We start from the raw sequence: 19,813 nt of genomic DNA, 5'->3' as shown, positions 1-19,813 counted from the left end.
TGTTGTTAACCCAATGTTTATAATATCAAATGAGATTTTAAATTATTATATTATCATGATATTATGATGTATAAATATCTCTTAATATGATATATATACATTAAATGTCGTTACAACGATAATCGTTACATATATGTCTCGTTTCAAAATCATTAAGTTAGTAGTCTTGTTTTTACATATGTAGTTCATTGTTCATATACTTAATGATATGTTTACTTAACATAATATATATATCCTTGTATATGTCATCATATAGTTTTTACAAGTTTTAACGTTCGTGAATCACCGGTCAACTTGGGTGGTCAATTGTCTATATGAAACCTATTTCAATTAATCAAGTCTTAACAAGTTTGATTGCTTAACATGTTGTAAACACTTAATATATATATATATATAAACATGGAAAAGTTTGGGTCACTACAGTACCTACCCGTTAAATAAATTTCGTCCCGAAATTTTAAGCAGTTGGAGGTGTTGACGTATCTTCTGGAAATAAATGTGGGTATTTCTTCTTCATCTGATCTTCTCATTCCCAGGTGAACTCGGGTCCTCTACGAGCATTCCATCGAACCTTAACAATTGGTATCTTGTTTTGCTTAAGTCTTTTAACCTCACGATCCATTATTTCAACGGGTTCTTCGATGAATTGAAGTTTTTCGTTGATTTGGATTTCATCTAATGGAATAATGAGATCTTCTTTAGCAAAACATTTCTTCAAATTCGAGACGTGGAAAGTGTTATGTACAGCCGCGAGTTGTTGAGGTAATTCAAGTCGGTAAGCTACTGGTCCGACACGATCAATAATCTTGAATGGTCTAATATACCTTGGATTTAATTTCCCTCGTTTACCAAATCGAACAACGTCTTTCCAAGGTGCAACTTTAAGCATGACCATCTCTCCAATTTCAAATTCTATATCTTTTCTTTTAATGTCAGCGTAGCTCTTTTGTCGACTTTGGGCGGTTTTCAACCGTTGTTGAATTTGGATGATCTTCTCGGTAGTTTCTTGTATTATCTCCGAACCCGTAATCTGTCTATCCCTCACTTCACTCCAACAAATCGGAGACCTACACTTTCTACCATAAAGTGCTTCAAACGGCGCCATCTTAATGCTTGAATGGTAGCTGTTGTTGTAGGAAAATTCTGCTAACGGTAGATGTCGATCCCAACTGTTTCCAAAATCAATAACACATGCTCGTAGCATGTCTTCAAGCATTTGTATCATCCTTTCGCTCTGCCCATCAGTTTGTGGATGCTAGGCAGTACTCATGTCTAGACGAGTTCCTAATGCTTGCTGTAATGTCTGCCAGAATCTTGAAATAAATATGCCATCCCTATCAGAGATAATAGAGATTGGTATTCCATGTCTGGAGACGACTTCCTTTAAATACAGTCGTGCTAACTTCTCCATCTTGTCATCTTCTCTTATTGGCAGGAAGTGTGCTGATTTGGTGAGACGATCAACTATTACCCAGATAGTATCAAAACCACTTGCAGTCCTTGGTAATTTAGTGATGAAATCCATGGTAATGTTTTCCCATTTCCATTTCGGGATTTCGGGTTGTTGAAGTAGACCTGAGGGTTTCTGATGCTCAGCTTTGACCTTAGAACACGTCAAACATTCTCCTACGTATTTAGCAACATCGGCTTTCATACCCGGCCACCAAAAATGTTTCTTGAGATCCTTGTACATCTTCCCCGTTCCAGGATGTATTGAGTATCTGGTTTTATGAGCTTCTCTAAGTACCATTTCTCTCATATCTCCAAATTTTGGTACCCAAATCCTTTCAGCCCTATACCGAGTTCCGTCTTCCCGAATATTAAGATGTTTCTCCGATCCTTTGGGTATTTCATCCTTTAAATTTCCCTCTTTTAAAACTCCTTGTTGCGCCTCCTTTATTTGAGTGGTAAGGTTATTGTGAATCATTATATTCATAGATTTTACTCGAATGTGTTCTCTGTCCTTCCTGCTCAAGGCGTCGGCTACCACATTTGCCTTCCCCGGGTGGTACCGAATCTCAAAGTCGTAATCATTCAACAATTCAATCCACCTACGCTGCCTCATATTCAGTTGTTTCTGATTAAATATGTGCTGAAGACTTTTGTGGTTGGTATATATAATACTTTTGACCCCATATAAGTAGTGCCTCCAAGTCTTTAATGCAAAAACAACCGCGCCTAATTCCAAATCATGCGTCGTATAATTTTGTTCGTGAATCTTCAATTGTCTAGACGTATAAGCAATCACCTTCGTTCGTTGCATTAATACACAACCCAGACCTTGCTTTGATGCGTCACAATAAATCACAAAATCATCATTCCCTTCAGGCAATGACAATATAGGTGCCGTAGTTAGCTTTTTCTTCAATAACTGAAACGCTTTCTCTTGTTCATCCTTCCATTCAAATTTCTTCCCTTTATGCGTTAATGCAGTCAAGGGTTTTGCTATTCTGGAAAAGTCTTGGATGAACCTTCTGTAGTAACCATCTAGTCCTAAAAACTGGCGTATGAGTTTCAGAGTTTTTGGGGTTTCCCACTTTTCAACAGTTTCTATCTTTGCCGGATCCACCTTAATACCTTCTTTGTTCACTATGTGACCGGGAAATTGAATTTCTTCTAACCAAAATGCACACTTTGAAAACTTAGCGTACAATTCTTCCTTCCTCAATACTTCTAACACCTTTCTCAAATGTTCACTGTGTTCTTGGTCATTCTTTGAGTAAATAAGTATGTCATCAATGAAAACAATGACAAACTTGTCAAGGTATGGTCCAGACACTCGGTTCATAAGGTCCATGAACACAGCTGGTGTATTAGTTAAACCAAATGGCATGACCATAAACTCGTAATGACCATAACGTGTTCTGAAAGCAGTCTTTGGAATATCATCTTCTTTCACCCGCATTTGATGATACCCAGAACGTAAGTCAATCTTTGAATAAATAGACGAGCCTTGTAGTTGATCAAATAAGTCCTCGATTCTCGGTAGTGGGTAGCGGTTCTTGATGGTAAGTTTGTTCAACTCTCGGTAGTCGATACACAACCTGAATGTACCATCTTTCTTCTTGACAAACAAAACAGGAGCTCCCCAAGGTGATGTGCTTGGTCGAATGAAACCACGCTCTAAAAGTTCTTGTAATTGGCTTTGCAGTTCTTTCATCTCGCTGGGTGCGAGTCTGTAAGGAGCACGATCTATTGGTGCAGCTCCTGGTACAAGATCTATTTGAAATTCAACGGATCGATGTGGGGGTAATCCCGGTAATTCTTTCAGAAATACATCGGGAAATTCTTTTGCGACGGGAACATCATTGATGCTCTTTTCTTCAGTTTGTACTTTCTCGACGTGTGCTAGAACAGCATAGCAACCTTTTCTTATTAGTTTTTGTGCCTTCAAATAACTAATAAGATGTAGCTTCGTGTTGCCCTTTTCTCCGTACACCATTAAGGGTTTTCCTTTTTCTCGTATAATGCGAATTGCATTTTTGTAACAAACGATCTCTGCTTTCACTTCTTTCAACCAGTCCATACCGATTATCACATCAAAACTCCCTAACTTTACTGGTATCAAGTCAATCTCAAATGTTTCGCTAACCAGTTTAATTTCTCGATTCTAACATATATTATCTGCTGAAATTAATTTACCATTTGCTAATTCGAGTAAAAATTTACTATCCAAAGGCGTCAATGGACAACTTAATTTAGCACAAAAATCTCTACTCATATAGCTTCTATCCGCACCCGAATCAAATAAAACGTAAGCAGATTTATTGTCAATAAGAAACGTACCCGTAACAAGCTCCGGGTCTTCATGTGCCTCTGCCGTATTAATATTGAAAACTCTTCCGCGGCCTTGTCCATTCGTGTTCTCCTGGTTTGGGCAATTTCTAATAATGTGGCCCGGTTTTCCACATTTATAACAAACTACATTGGCATAACTTGCTCTGACACTACTTGCTTCCCCATTACTCGTTTCGACACCATTTGTTCCTTTCGTTCTGTTAACCCCTGGTCCGTAGACCTCACACTTCACCGCGCTATGACCATTTCTTTTACACTTGTTGCAAAATTTGGTGCAGAACCCCGAGTGATACTTTTCACACCTTTGGCATAGCTGCTTCTGATTGTTGTTGTTGTTGCGGTTATTATTGTTGTTGGGATGATTGTTGTAGTTGCTGTTGTTGTTGTTGTTGTTGTTATTGTTGGGCCGTTTGTTGTAGTTGCGATTGATGTTGCGATTGTTGGGATAGTTGTTGCGATTATTGTTGTAATTGCTGTTGTTGTTGTATTGGTGATTCTTATCACCGTTTTCCTCCCACTTTCTTTTGACTTGCTTCACATTGGCCTCTCCAGCAGTCTGTTCTTTAATTCTTTCTTCAATCTGGTTCATTAGTTTGTGAGCCATTCTACATGTCTGTTGTATGGAGGCGGGCTCGTGTGAACTTATATCTTCTTGGATTCTTTCCGGTAATCCTTTCACAAACGCGTCGATCTTCTCTTCCTCATCTTCGAACGCTCCCGGACACAATAGGCATAATTCTGTGAATCGTCTTTCGTACGTGGTAATATCAAATCCTTGGGTTCGTAACCCTCTAAGTTCTGTCTTGAGCTTATTGACCTCGATTCTGGGACGGTACTTCTCGTTCATCAAGTGCTTGAATGCTGACCACTGTAGTGCGTAAGCATCATCTTGTCCCACTTGCTCTAGATAGGTATTCCACCATGTTAACGCAGAACCTGTGAAGGTATGCGTAGCGTACTTCACTTTGTCCTCTTCAGTACACTTACTTATGGCAAACACCTATTCGACCTTCTCGGTCCACCGTTTCAATCCGATCGGTCCTTCGGTTCCATCAAATTCCAAAGGTTTGCAGGCAGTGAATTCTTTGTAGGTGCATCCTACACGATTTCCTGTACTGGTAGGTCCAAGGTTATTGTTGGTGTGTAGCGCAGCCTGTACTGCGGCTATGTTTGAAGCTAGAAAAGTACGGAATTCCTCTTCATTCATATTCACGGTGTGTCGAGTAGTCGGTGCCATTTCCTTCAAAATAGTCAAATGGAACAAGTTAATCATACAGAATATTAAGAGTAGTTAATAGTATTTCGTAGCTTAATATGAACTCATTTATAAAAGATTTTTCTTCATATTAGCGTTTTATAAGTTTAAATTCGGGTAGTACCTACCCGTTAAGTTCATACTTAGTAGCTAATATACAATTCAACTACTACAATTCTATATGAAAAACTGATTATAATAATATTTCGCGTTCAAACTTTTATACAATATTTTACAAACTTACAATACCGCTTATTTTACATAAAGCATGAAATATAGCACACAATAACTTTGATACAAGATAGTTGTGAAGATAATTCTAGCTAGTACACAAGTCGTTCAGCAAAGGCAATAAAGACACGTAATTCATACGTCCAGAAACAAGTCATGCATTCTGGTTTTACTAGGACTACTTCTCATCCTTGGTCTTGTGGAACATAAGCATTATGGCCGTTGATAAGACAGCGTGTTGTAACGTCGTCAAAGGGACGAGGGTTACGTAATGTCCAACAATCCCGTAACAATCTAAAAACCTCAGTTCTTACCCCAATTACCGACTCCGTCACTTGTGGGAACGTTTTGTTTAATAGTTGTAGCCCGATGTTCTTGTTCTCACTTTGGTGAGAAGCGAACATTACTAACCCGTAAGCATAACATGCTTCTTTATGTTGCATGTTAGCTGCTTTTTCTAAATCATGAAGTCCTATGTTCGGATACATTGAGTCAAAATAATTTCTTAACCCGTTGCGTAAAATAGCACTTGGGTTCCCCGCAATATATGCGTCAAAGTAAACACATCGTAACTTATGGGTTTCCCAATGTGATATCCCCCATCTTTCAAACGAAAGTCTCTTATAAACCAAGGCATTCTTGGAACGTTCTTCGAATGTCTTACAAACTGATCTCGCCTTAAATAGTTGTGCCGAGGAATTCTGACCGACTCTATACAAGATTTCATCAATCATGTCTCTGGGTAGGTCTCTTAAAATATTGGGTTGTCTATCCATTTTGTGTTTTTATACTGTAAAATAGATAAGAGTTAGATTCATAAAAAAATACTTATTAATACAAGCAATTTTTACATATATCATAAAGCATAAGCACACTATATTACATATATTACACCACACGAATACAACTATCTTATTCTGACTCGCTCGTTTCTTCTTCTTTGGTTTTGGTTCGTTTTGCCAAGTTTCTAGGGATATATGATGTTCCCCTAATACGAGCCGTCGTTTTCCACATTGGTTTAGAAAAACCTGGTGGTTTAGAGGTTCCCGGGTCATTGTTACAACTTAAGGACTTCGGGGGTTGACGATACATATAAAGTTCATCGGGGTTGGAATTAGATTTCTCTATTTTTATGCCCTTTCCCTTATTATTTTCTTTTGCCTTTTTAAATTCAGTTGGGTTAATTTCTATAACATCATCGGAATTCTCGTCGGAATCCGATTCATCGGAGAATTGGTAATCCTCCCAATATTTTGCTTCCTTGGCGGAAACACCATTGACCATAATTAACCTTGGTCAGTTGGTTGAGGATTTTCTTTTACTTAACCGTTTTATTATTTCCCCCACCGGTTCTATTTCCTCCTCCGATTCCTCCTCTTCCGCTTCTGATTCTTCTTCCGGTTCTGATTCTTCTTCCGGTTCCTCTTCGGGAACTTGTGAATCAGTCCAATATATATTCGACTCTTCGTTATTATTAGGTGAGTCAATGGGATTTGTGCTAGAGGTAGACATCTATCACACAATATCAAACATGTTAAGAGATTAATATATCACATAATATATACATGTTAATAATATATAGTTTCCAACAAAAATGTTAAGCAATCATTTTTAAAGAAAACACGGTCGAAGTCCAGACTCACTAATGCATCCTAACAAACTCGATAAGACACACTAATGCAAATTTTCTGGTTCTCTCAGACCAACGCTCGGATACCAACTGAAATGTCCCGTTCTTATTGATTAAAAACGTTCCATATTAATTGATTTCGTTGCGAGGTTTTGACCTCTATATGAGACGTTTTTCAAAGACTGCATTCATTTTAAAACAAACCATAACCTTTATTTCATCAATAAAGGTTTAAAAAGATTTATGTAGATTATCAAATAATGATAATCTAAAATATCCTGTTTACACACGACCATTACATAATGGTTTACAATACAAATATGTTACAACGAAATTAGTTTCTTGAATGCAGTTTTTACACAATATCATACAAGCATGGACTCCAAATCTCGTCCTTATTTAAGTATGCGACAGCAGAAGCTCTTAATAATCACCTGAGAATAAACATGTTTAAAACGTCAACAAAAATGTTGGTGAGCTATAGGTTTAACCTATATATTATCAAATCATAATAGTAGACCACAAGATTTCATATTTCAATACACATCCCATACATAGAGATAAAAATCATTCATATGGTGAACACCTGGTAACCGACATTAACAAGATGCATATTTAAGAATATCCCCATCATTCCGGGATCCTCCTTCGGACATGATATAAATTTCGAAGTACTAAAGTATCCGGTACTTTGGATGGGGTTTGTTAGGCCCAATAGATCTATCTTTAGGATTCGCGTCAATTAGGGTGTCTGTTCCCAAATTCTTAGATTACCAGACTTAATAAAAAGGGGCATATTCGATTTCGATAATTCAACCATAGAATGTAGTTTCACGTACTTGTGTCTATTTTGTAAATCATTTATAAAACCTGCATGTATTCTCATCCCAAAAATATTAGATTTTAAAAGTGGGACTATAACTCACTTTCACAGATTTTTACTTCGTCGGAAAGTAAAACTTGGCCACTGGTTGATTCACGAACCTATAACAATATATACATATATATCAAAGTATGTTCAAAATATATTTACAATACTTTTAATACATTTTGATGTTTTAAGTTTATTAAGTCAGCTGTCCTCGTTAGTAACCTACAACTAGTTGTCCACAGTTAGATGTACAGAAATAAATCGATAAATATTATCTTGAATCAATCCACGACCCAGTGTATACGTATCTCAGTATTGATCACAACTCAAACTATATATATATTTTGGAATCAACCTCAACCCTGTATAGCTAACTCCAACATTCACATATAGAGTGTCTATGGTTGTTCCGCAATATATATATATATAGATGGGTCGACATGATAGGTCGAAACATTGTATACGTGTCTATGGTATCTCAAGATTACATAATATACAATATAAGTTGATTATATTATGGTTGGAATAGATTTATTACTAACTTTCACGTAGGTAAAATGAGTAGTTTTTATCAATCTTGTTTTACTCGCCATTTCTTCGTTTCTAATCCGTTTTGAGTGATTCCAGTGGCCACAGTTTCGTATTGAACTTAAATTTATGAATCTAAATAGAAAAAGTATAAGTTTATAGTAAGAAATACAGATTACAAGTCGTTTTTGAAAGAGGTAGTCATTTCGGTCGAAAGAACGACATCTTGATGACCATTTTGAAAAACATACTTTCACTTTGAGTTTAACCATGATTTTTGGATATAATTTCATGTTCATAAGAAAAATCATTTTTCCAGAATTATAGCTTTTAAATCAAAGTTCTTCTTAGCTTTTAATTATCCCAACCAAAACAGCCCCCGGTTTTACTACGACGGCGTATATCCAGTTTTAGGGTGTTTATCGTGTTTCCGGATTTTAAATTATTAAGTTAGCATATCATATAGATATAGAACATGTGTTTATTTGATTTTAAAAGTCTATTTAGAAGGATTAACTTTATTTGCGAACAAGTTTAGAATTAACTAAACTATGTTCTAGTGATTACAAGTTTATAACGTTGAATAAGACAGCTTTTTATGTATGAATCGAATGATGTTATGAACATCATTACTACCTCAAGTTCCTTGAATAAACCTACTGGAAATGATAAAAATGGATCTAGCTTCAAAGGATCCTTGGATGGCTTGAAAGTTCTTGAAGCAGAATCATGACACGAAAACAATTTCAAGTAAGATTTCCACTCGAAATAAGATTGTTATAGTTATAGAAATTGAATTAAAGTTTGAATATGATTATTACCTTGTATTAGAAATATAACCTACTGTAAGTAACAAAGGTTTCTTGATCTTGGATGATTACTTGGAATGGATTTAGAAAACTTGGAAGTAAACTTGCAATCTTGGAAGTATTCGTGATTTTATGAAACTAGAACTTTTGGAATTTATGAAGAACACTTAGAACTTGAAGATAGAACTTGAGAGAGATCAATTAGATGAAGAAAATTGAAGAATGAAAGTGTTTGTAGGTGTTTTTGGTCGTTGGTGTATGGATTAGATATAAAGGATATGTAATTTTGTTTTCATGTAAATAAGTCATGAATGATTACTCATATTTTTGTAATTTTATGAGATATTTCATGCTAGTTTTCAAATGATGGTTCCCACATGTGTTAGGTGACTCACATGGGCTGCTAAGAGCTGATCATTGGAGTGTATATACCAATAGTACATACATCTAAAAGCTGTGTATTGTACGAGTACGAATACGGGTGCATACGAGTAGAATTGTTGATGAAACTGAACGAGGATGTAATTGTAAGCATTTTTGTTAAGTAGAAGTATTTTGATAAGTGTCTTGAAGTCTTTCAAAAGTGTATGAATACATATTAAAACACTACATGTATATACATTTTAACTGAGTCATTAAGTCATCGTTAGTCGTTACATGTAAGTGTTGTTTTGAAACCTTTAGGTTAACGATCTTGTTAAGTGTTGTTAACCCAATGTTTATAATATCAAATGAGATTTTAAATTATTATATTATCATTATATTATGATGTATAAATATCTCTTAATATGATATATATACATTAAATGTCGTTACAACGATAATCGTTACATATATGTCTCGTTTCAAAATCATTAAGTTAGTAGTCTTGTTTTTACATATGTAGTTCATTGTTAATATACTTAATGATATGTTTACTTATCATAATATCATGTTAACTATATATATATCCTTATATATGTCATTATATAGTTTTCACAAGTTTTAACGTTCGTGAATCACCGGTCAACTTGGGTGGTCAATTGTCTATATGAAACCTATTTCAATTAATCAAGTCTTAACAAGTTTGATTGCTTAACATGTTGGAAACACTTAATATATATATATATATATATATATATATATATATATATATATATATATATATATATATATATATATATATATATATATATATATATATATATATATATAAACATGGAAAAGTTCGGGTCACTACAGTACTCTTGTCATTTTTAGGCGTTTCTCACCAATAATTTGAACCTCTTTGATTGTACTTTGTACTTTTTGGCGTTTTGGTCATTTGCGTCTTCAATTCGTCGAATCTGCCTTTTGTCTTTACCTTTTATTATTTAAACGAATATCACTTGTAAATAGAACAATTGCAACCAAAAGCTTGTCTTTCTTGAGGGATAATGCTATGAAATATATGTTCGTTTTTAGCATTATCACCAGGTGTTCACCATATGAATGATTTTTATCTCTATGCAGTTTGCGAAATCCCTGATACGAGATGTGTATTTATGAGAAATGAAATCTTGTGGTCTATTATTACAATTTGATAAATATATAGGTTAAACCTATAACTCACCAACATTTTTTTGTTGACGTTTTAAGCATGTTTATTCTCAGGTGATTGTTAAGAGCTTCCGCTGTTGCATACTAAATTAAGAACAAGATTTGGAGTCCATGCTTGTATAATATTGTTTAAAAACTGCATTTGAAGGCATATATTGATATGTAATATTATTGTAAACCATATTGTAATGGTCGTGTGAAAACGCTATATTTTAGATTATCATTATTTGATAATCGTCGTAATATTTTAAAAGTTATGGTTTGTTTTTAAAATCGAATGCAGCCTTTGAAAAACATCTCATATAGAGGTCAAAACCTCGCAACGAAATCAATTAATATGGAACGTTTATAATCAATATGAACGGGACATTTCACAAGCACATCAAGATTGACATTTACATCGTTAGGGATTTGTTAGCTCAGGGACATGTCCGCGTACTTCATGTACCACCCATATATCAGTTTGCAGACATCTTCATCAAAGGCCTCTCGTATGCTTTGTTAGATGAGTTCAGATCCAGTTTGAGCATCCGACGCATTGTGGCCCGTTTCATTGTAAGGGCTTTAGCCCAATTCTAGAAGAGTCCTTCATGTATTATATATTACTTATGTATGATCAGATCAAATCAATCAATGAAATCACATTTACCTTATTAACAGTAAGTGCTTATGGTTAAATGTTGCAAGTGCTTGTAGTTATTAAAATAAAAAATACATGTTTGAAATAAGGGCCATTCCACTAGCTTATAAATGAGTGTATCGTTGGATCGTTTTCAGGTCCACCAACATGTACAACATATAAGCTCATGAGTTCCTCTTTTCTCTAAAACCAATTGGTGATATAGGGAGGTTCCCCTAAGCTTATATATGCACATTTGTTTATATCACTTTCCGATGTGGGACACAATGAATCAATTAGCTCCAACAATCACCCCCTTAATCGATTCATTCCAAGCTACTTCCGCGGACACGTTCAATACCATCTCGACTTTTTTCGGACACCCCGACCTCCTCCTCGGTCACGTCCATAGTCATCTCGGTTTGAACCTCCGCTACCATTCTGCACCGTCCACACATCTGGCTATAACCAGGCTCGGATACCATTTGTTGGATCGTTTTCAGGTCCACCAACATGTACAACATATAAGCTCATGAGTTCCTCTTTTCTCTAAAACCAATTGGTGATAGAGGGAGGTTCCCCTAAGCTTATATATGCACATTTGTTTATATCACTTTCCGATGTGGGACACAATGAATCAATTAGCTCCAACATGTATTTATTCCAATAAAATAAGATAAAACACAGCATCACTCAAACACTTCAATAAACACAAAAAGTTGCAGCGTCTGAAAATATATCAAACTTAACCCAAAGTTCGAATGTATGTATCAACTATAAAATTTTACGTCATATGTATCAAACTTCCAATGACTTTTATATGTATTATAGTTATCGAATAATCAGTATTCCATATACGTTGCTAGAGTTCGAATTACAATAACACAATTTAAGAAACACATGGTTGGAACTTAATGGACTGTTAAGTGTCGTTAGGTTACGGGATGTATTTGATACCAATGAAACGAATTTAGTGACTAATAATGCATGTTATGATTGGGAGTAATTATTTAAGAAAAAGTGTAAAAATACCTGGACTGTTTTGGCAATTTTGTCTTTAATAATTTATATTTTATATATTGATTTTTAAATATACTAGTGGAGGACCCGCGAATTCGCGGGGTTATGTGAGTGTTTCTACACAAATTATTTTTAATTTTTTTCCCGTTTATTTTATGTAGCCATTATAGCTTTCGTGCATCTAATATATCTAATGAAGTTTTCAAATTAATCCATATATGTGATTGAAAAAATAAATTTAAAGTTGAACATATTATAAAATACTTAAACACCTATCTGTGATACATAAAAAACAATGATGATGTAACCAATAAGATAATTATTATATCACTAATCTGTTTGGAAACTTAATAATTGAAATCCAATATAAAATGAAATTGAAAAGTTTGTTTGAGGCGTTTGCCTCGTGTGGTTCCACCATCAGACCACGTTTATCGTAGCATAACTCTTGCTTGTTCAAAACACAAATGTTTTATTTATTAAAAATTTCAATAGTGCAGTGTTTGGAATTTTGAGAGACGCATCTTCATCAGATGTTTGTTGACTTGGTGTATCGGATATAGGTTTATAATAAATTAATTCAATTACAGTATTAATGTTACATGACTTGTAAGTAATAAAACTTGTTTTAATGAAATTACACATTTGTGAACCTGTATGTATCTTTTAGTTTAATCGAATGTATACAATGAACATAGATAGATTAGGAAAGAAATCAGAGTCATCAAAGAAATACAAAAGAAATATGCATATATTCTGCGTATGTTTTTGGCTTCATAGACTCGTTTGCAAAAAGATATATATTTGTTGCACATTTGTTCGACGTCGGCTTCACGATAATTCAAGTTACAAGACCATTTTCATATGAAAGCTGCATTACAATCATTTAATTATCTACTATATGTGCATAGTTACCTAAAACCAAGCATTGCAACCCCCAAGATATGTAAATCATTTCCCGCTTTTTACACTTCTCTTTCACTAAAACTACTTCAAAGAGATTACAGATTTGATGCATATAAGATATATTACTATTATTGTTATTATACTACATAAAGCATGATAAAACTACATAAATCATGATAAATAAGTCATCGTGAATTTGAAAGAAAAAATCAATGGGCATGAAGACTTCATAACTGACATGTGCCTACTATATTTACTCATTTAACACATCTCACTTCTCCTAAACCTCTAGATTTCATTAATGGTCCTTCTAGAAGTTTCAGCTTTAGTCCATGTTAAATGTAACAAACGAATTCTAACATTCATATGACAACTTAAATTACAAAGATACTAAAAATAGATACTACCTTACATTTTTGTGGTGTTAAAAAGAAAAATCAATTAAAAGGATAAGAATCTAAACATAAAACAACAGGGTAAAACTACAATTCACTAAAATGACATATGAACTCACCAATACATATTGTCAATTGACATGATCCACAATCTATTATTGTACTCTATGTATCTGTAGTTGAACACCAACATGAACAACTATCAAGATTGACCAACAGCACACTGAAAGATATACTACTAAAAAGACTGAAAATTCATAAGCTCGATAATCTTTTTTCACTAATAAGCTTATTAAAGGGTGCAGCTTACATGATTGGTAATGGGAAAAACCACTATAAAAACAATTATTGGTGAAAAAAATTATATTTATATTTATTAACGAACTTTGAAAATCATTTGTGAAAAACTATAAATGGTGAAGTCTAAACCATCCACCATAAAAGGAGGGACAAAAGGAGATACCGGGCAGCATAACTTTCAGGTCTTTCACGGAGACTCTTGATGAAATACTTAATCCAATGCCAAATAACAACGAAGAATAGGACAATTCTGTAGAAAGTGAAAATACAAAACTCTTTTAAATATAGAGATCATATATAGTCATTTGAGTTGGGTCAAAGTCATTTGTCATAAGTCAAGTGTCGATTACAACATCAAACTATTTGTGACTATGCATCCCGGTTGAAAAACGTCTTGGGTACTTATGATCATTATGAATTATTATTATGTGGAAAAACTTTAGCTAGAGTTGTTTCTAGGTTCACACATGATGTGCCCAAAACATGTTTTACTATCATTTGTCCAAAAACATCCTGGGTACTTCTGATCTTTATGACTTAAAAGAAAGCAAACATTGTGTTCTTCTATACGTAGACACCATAGATCTATCTAGCTTACAAATCAAAATGGTAGTAAATGAACTAATTATGCATAAGCCATTCGGTTAAGTCAACTAAGCATACATAAACGCAAAAGACATTAATATTGTGAAGATAAAAAAATATGATAAATTAATAAGTGAAAATGGAGTATATTACCTAATTGTAGAGATTAACAACAATTAAGTAATCACCTGAAATAGATATGTTTTCATATGACTACTTCAGCAATTGATCTATCAATCTGCAGATTTTGTGGATGTGATTGAAGAAATGTGCCGAATGGTGAAACTACAACGCATATCCACATCTGGACAAATCAGATGCCAACACAAAGCATGAAGACTTTCGTAAGTGTGGCTATTTCGACCCATTTACCATTTTAACTCGGTGAGAACATGAATTGTTCTAAGCGGATTTAAATAAAAAATATAATAAACTATTACCTGTATATACCTGGTGAGAAACACGAATAAAGAAAAGTTGCAAAAAATTTAGTTAGATATCTATGACATGAACTAAAACTATTAGAATACAAACATTAAAGCTCAGAAAAAGAATTTACCTTAAGCTTTATACCACCATGCATCCGCCAAAAAGCTTATTTACAGCCCAGATACACCCCCTCTCAAATGCAACTCATCAAAAATTGGTTCAAAGATCAACTAAACATATTGATGGCGTGCAACGCTTCTTTGCTTTTAAGGATATAGGCAGACTTCTTTATTTATAATATATAGTATTATTTACTCTTACTAACAAAAGCTCTATAGCATTAACAAAAATTAAACTCTATTGCATTGACAAAAGTTAAACTAAAATCCTAATTTAATATTAGACGAAGCAAGAGTGACGTTGGTTAGCATCATACCAACAAAGACATTAATGAGTTTAAAGTCTCAGAATCATCCACTTGATGTTTCATCGTAAATATATTAATCCATGTTTATCCTAAACTTCATTTCTTTGATTTTCACATGACACTACCCACATAAAGAAAAAAAATACCTGCTTGTACAACATAGAGAGTTGAAAGTGAAATCATTTGTAATGTATAATGTGTTAAACATTACCATTAACAATGACATCAACAACTCTCAAATTGTAAAGTTATTCATTCAAATATCAGTTTGACTCCCTTTACTGTTGTATGACCATTTTGACTTTATAATGTCAAAATTACAACCAATTTCCTCTCATTGAAGCCTATGCTATCAAATTTCCTAACAATCGAGATCCTATTTACATAAAAAGTATCAATCTTGAAGCAAACAAAATCAAAGAAAGTTACCAAGAAAGGAAAAATGGCAAGTTATCATTAGTGACACAATTAATTTGAGGCCCTGAACAATATCAAGTTATCGATATTCCCTGCAAAATCAACACAAACCCATTTTACATTAAATTAACATAACGAAACAAATAATAATATAAATCGAATTGTGATCTTTATGAATTTGGGATAGAATGAACCTGTTGATTAAAAACCAATGGATAGATGTCAGTATGTCACCATAAATGAATTTCCAAGTAAAAAACCAATACGGGTCTTCACCATTAACGCTACTTATGGCTAAAAACAGAGAATAAATCAAAGAAAGAATCAATTTCCCATCCATTTGTAAAAAAATTTCAATACTTCACAATTATGTTATAATTTCTAATGTGCAGAATACTATTTATAATGTATACATGTAAAGCATGTAATGTCATTATCTTAAAAGCACCCACAATAATATTCCAATCTAAACAGATTGCACTAATATTATGATAAAGAAGTGGAAGTAAAGAAGCATGGGTTAAAGTCATAGAAAAAGTCATTTAACAAGGAACGAACGAAGTATTGAAATTTTAATGTGCAACCATTGTAAGTACGTAATTTTTCTTGTGAAGACTCTTCGATTGTTGATTTATTAATTGTTGATTTATTAATTTAAGCAACCATTATTAATAATTAGCTGTAGAAGTTCATAAATTGACAACTTGATAGTGTGTTGATATAAACTAATTATAAACAACAAATAAGAGGAAATTACTTACCATTGAGTCTTAAGATACTCGTACAGTAGCAAATAGCAAACTTCAGACACTCGGAAACTTTCTAACATTAACGAATTCGTTCAATAACCTTAACAGTTTAAACTGAACATGACCTGATAACACATAGTATAAATATAAATAAAGATATGCTAGATTATCATTGAAATATTACATATTTCCTTACAATATTTGACACACTAATTCTGTATGAAAATTTAAAAAAAAAGCTAGAAACTGTTTCAGGTCAACCCAATGCCTTCTACAGATTTACCCATATTGACCCGTAAGAAAACACACCCATTTCGTCACATCTAAAATTTAAAAAGAGATCTAGTCACCAATTAGCTACTACTTCATTTCCAACATTAATTTCTAATCATATTAACATTTTCAAATCACCAGTTTGACTTGTCATCACACTATTTATGACCAAACGGGTCAAAAATACCTAAATTTCATTTTATAGCATTCTCAACACTTGTATATAATTTATTTCGATCAAACGCATCAATGACCTTTATAACTCAATTTAATGATTTTAATGACATTACACAATTAATTTAAACTTGAGCGACTTACAACAATGAAATATGATAATTAAAAAAAAAAGAGCAATGAAAAGCATGCCTGATACAGAGGGCAGGAGCTATCATTATGCTCGCAGTTGAGAAGAAGTAACTTAGCAAGCCTTCCAGAAAGCAACCAGGAGGCCACTGAAGCAATCAAAAATTAATTGAAAATGAAAGTGAAGTGAACTTGAAGTGAAGTCTGTCACAAGCTCACGCTTAATAAGTGCGGAATTGAAGTGAACTCCCCATTTTGTCAAACATATTTCCTCCAAAACTTTACCTTTAAAACTATATAAATGAGCTATTTTCAGCAGATATAAAAAAAGATGACCCGATAACTCGCCCCCGTTATCTCGATTTAAGGTAGCGGTAGCACGTGGTGTATATCAACTTTACCACCCATTACCAATGCCTTTCAAAAATAAAAAATAAAAATAAAAATAAAAATAAAAACTTTATAACAACTTTACCCATTACATTGACCCATTACCAATGACTTTAAAAAAAATAAAAAAAAAACTTTATAAAAACTTTACCCAATACCTTTTAGAAAAATAATTTGTCAGCTTGCAAAGTTCAAAGCCTTTAAGTACAAAAATAAATTGTTCCTGCCAATAGATAATATCAGAACAATGCCTATGCAAATGAAAGACCATCCAACATATAATATGCTACAATGTTTAGATACAAAGTTCAAATAACTAGCAGTAACACAATATAACACATCAGCATGCAGATTTAATTTGGAAAGGTGGACATAACAATGATAAATGTAACGACCCTGGAATTTCCAACGTTTATTTATTAATAATTGTTATTGTTAATACGAGTGATTAAACAAATGTATGTTATTACATTTATTTGTTACCATGATTGCCCGTACTTGACTTTAAATGCCCGAAACGTCTTTGTGACACACGAAACTTGCACGAATAATATTTTCAAGTATTATTTACATTCATGATTAATTTTATTAATCATTTTAATTAACTAAAGTTATTAGTTAATTACTTAGGCTTTTATTGGATTTAATTGTTAATTAATTGAACTTGGGCTTTATTAGTGTTATGGACTTATGACTTTGGGCTTATAAGCCCACCCTACATTATTAATGGACTTAGTTAGCCCACTAAGAACTTGTAAGTATCATTTAGTGAAAGGAACTAGTTAGTTATTGCATTTGGAATCTAGTTGGCTCTTAATCCCCATGTAACCACCTATTTTACCCACCTTTTAACATCTTTACATGCTAGTAACCTTTGTACCTTCCCCTTCCCCTTGATGGGCTGTTGACCGTGGCCTTTAGACATGTGTACGAGTGTTTTTTGTTTCATTTTTCATTACTTGTTTACTCTCATTCTCTCACAATTTCAAACACTCTCAAACTTGCTTCATTCTCTCTCACTTTTCCCTCTAGTTCTTGTAAGTAAACTTGAATCATTTCTTCCTTTCTTTCTTTGTAAAACCGTAGGCCAAACACCCTTAATCATCATCATCATTTATTGTTTGATACTTGTTCTTGTTTGATGTTTGATTACTTGTAGTTACTAGTTGTTGTTACTTACTTACTAGCTTTCAAGAATCAAACTTGTTAGTTTGATTCTTCATTTTATCTTGTTATAACAAGAACAACAAGAACATAAACTTTCTAGTTATGTTCTACACTTGTTAATTTTAAAAGATAAATGTTCATGTGTTGATAAACTCATACTTGTAACTCATGTTAGTAAACTTTAAAGTTTACTTTACTTAAAGATCAAACTTTGGATGAATCTTTAAAAGTATGAACAACCATGACTTAGTTACTTGTTTACTTAGTTTACTTCTTCACTTTATACACTTTAATTTCATGTTTGTTGTTGTTGTTGGTCAAGTACTACAAGTTAGTCTTGATTTCATACTTTCTTGAAATTTAAAGTTAACTTTAAAGATTCAAGAACATGGAAGTGTAACTCTTTATTTATAACCTTACATACTTATGTTGGATTTAACTTAATAACCTTAGATCTAGACTTTTGGGTCTTGGATCTTCAAGATCTAACTAAGAACTATGTTCTACATCTTAAGATCTTGATTAGTTAGTTTACTTTCAAGTTTGTAACTTGTTTTTACTTTTAAAGTTCATGTAAGTGTTAGATCTAAGACCTTGATGTAACTTTGGTTCATCAACTTCATACAACTCTTAAGTGAGTTGATCTACATGTCTTAGACTAACATTTGTGTCATAATTGTCAAAACTTAGTTAATATTACTTTTATATTTCATGCATGTGTTAAATCTAAGACTTTGATGTAACTTTGGGTCATCAAAACACTTGCAACACTTAAGTGAGTTGTGCTTCATGTCTTAGATTTGCACTTGGGTTATGATGGTCAAATCTTGGTCAAGATGATGCAAACACATCAACGAGTTGTACACTTGAAGCTATACGCATCAAGGATGAGAACCGTGATAAGCATCAAGCACCAAAACCCACCGGAACCCACTTATCTTTCTGTTTCTGTTTACAGCCCAATGTTCTGCTGTTTCTGTAACAGACCATTAAACCTGGGCTGCTGTAACCTTGATTTTCAAATAGATCTTTTCGAGTAGATAACTTTTCATATAGGACTCGTCTTAATCCAAGTTACGGTTTAGGATTTATGGCCCTCCGATCGTCACTATGTCCTTTAACGTTGTGCAGAA

The sequence above is a fragment of the Rutidosis leptorrhynchoides genome, chromosome 5 (genome assembly GCF_046630445.1).
Source record: "Rutidosis leptorrhynchoides isolate AG116_Rl617_1_P2 chromosome 5, CSIRO_AGI_Rlap_v1, whole genome shotgun sequence".
NCBI lineage: Eukaryota > Viridiplantae > Streptophyta > Magnoliopsida > Asterales > Asteraceae > Rutidosis > Rutidosis leptorrhynchoides.
This window is presented reverse-complemented; position numbering follows the sequence as displayed.